The sequence below is a fragment of the Sapajus apella genome, unplaced genomic scaffold (assembly GCF_009761245.1).
Source record: "Sapajus apella isolate SASKATOON/1434 unplaced genomic scaffold, GSC_monkey_1.0 scaffold322, whole genome shotgun sequence".
Classification (NCBI taxonomy): Eukaryota; Metazoa; Chordata; class Mammalia; order Primates; family Cebidae; genus Sapajus; species Sapajus apella.
The window spans coordinates 1-1490 of NW_022437262.1; the positions used below are offsets into that span (position 1 = coordinate 1).

The 1490-nt window shown below is 32.3% G+C and overlaps 1 pseudogene across 1 annotated transcript in view; it reads right to left on the minus strand.

Annotated features, from left to right (window-relative positions):
• Positions 1 to 534: 534 nt before the first annotated feature.
• LOC116545665 overlaps positions 535 to 1490 on the minus strand; it is an 11427-nt pseudogene continuing 10471 nt past the window's right edge. The window contains exon 9 of the transcript XR_004266399.1: positions 535 to 616. The product of XR_004266399.1 is annotated as a ribosome biogenesis protein BMS1 homolog (transcript). The remainder of the gene's footprint in view (positions 617 to 1490) is intronic.

Consider the following 1490-nt stretch of genomic DNA (forward strand, 5'->3'; position numbering starts at 1 on the left):
TTTGAACAAATGACAAAAATTATATAAAGTACATCACTTAACCAATCCTCCTGCCAAAATTTATGTAAAGTACAACTAAAAAGGTTTACACACATGACTTTTAAATGACTAGAAAGAAGTACTTCAAGAAGTTAGCAAAGGTCTTTTTATGGGTTGGTAGAATTCTGGTATGTTATGTACTTTTCATTCTAAATTTTCCATAACACATGCTACCTTTATCATCAAAAGAAAAATATAAATGTTATTTGTGTTTATTTTTCACATCACACAAAATCTATTTTAACAAACACATGATAAAATTTATGGAAAGTTCCTCACTTTTCTTTCAGGTCCATAGGTAATCAGTTAGCCAACAGGAGAAAATAAGTTCACCATAAAAAGAAAAACCAGAATATTACCTGGTTGATTACTCCTGTCTGAATTCCCAAAAGCATTTCACAAATGACTATTTTCAACTTGACTATTGTCTAAGATACAGAAGAAAATAAAGTGTAGAGAAACCAGTTCTCCTGAAGAAAGTAGCTCTTTACTTACCATCTTCTGCTAAGACCTTGGCTGCATCTTTATCGTCTTCCCACTTTCCAGTCACGAAGCAATCTCTGATGCTGTTCATGACCTTATGCAGAAAAGTCAGCACCTAGGTGAGGTGTTCCAATCACTCAGCAAAACAATATAAGACATGGTAATAGGCGACTTCTTGCCTTGAAAAATTTTCCATGTTCATGGACAGTCTCATTGCAAATGAGCCTAGGAAATAACTTGACCTTTGATGGAGGCAGTTTAACCACAGAGATAAAAAACATTAAGCAGCAAATAGGGAAAGTATTAAATACTACTAGTCTAATGACCTCATAAGTAAACAAACAGATAATTACTAATTCAACTAATTTTCAATTTTATTAAGGTTTCTAAGGGCATGCAATGAGACAGTTTACATATTGGTCTTGCTACTCACTAATCTAAACATGTCTGTTTGAAAACTTAATTCCTACACAATGGGAGAAGTTATATGCAAATTATATATCTGATAATGGACTTATATCCAGAATATATAAACAATGCATACAACTAAGTAATCCAATTTTTGAAATGGGTAAACAATATGAAGATATTTTCCAAAGAATATATACAAATAGCCAATAAGCACATGAAAAGATGTTCAACATCATTATCTATCAGGGAAATGCAAGTCAATACTACAATGAGATACTACCTCACCCCCTCCAGGATGGCTATAATCAAAAAGACAGATAATAACAAGTGTGGTGAAGAAGTGGTGCAATTGGAACCCACATACAGTACCAGTGTGTAAGAAAAACATCACAGTCACTTTTGAAAAGAGAAATGAGAGAGTATATGAGGGAAAAAAAATCTTTGTTTTTAGTAATCATATTATTCTGACACTGTTTTGTGTGTAATAATAGGATAAAACAAATGAGTAATTATGAGATTCTCTAATTTCATCATCTTCTGATTCAACCAGGGAATAA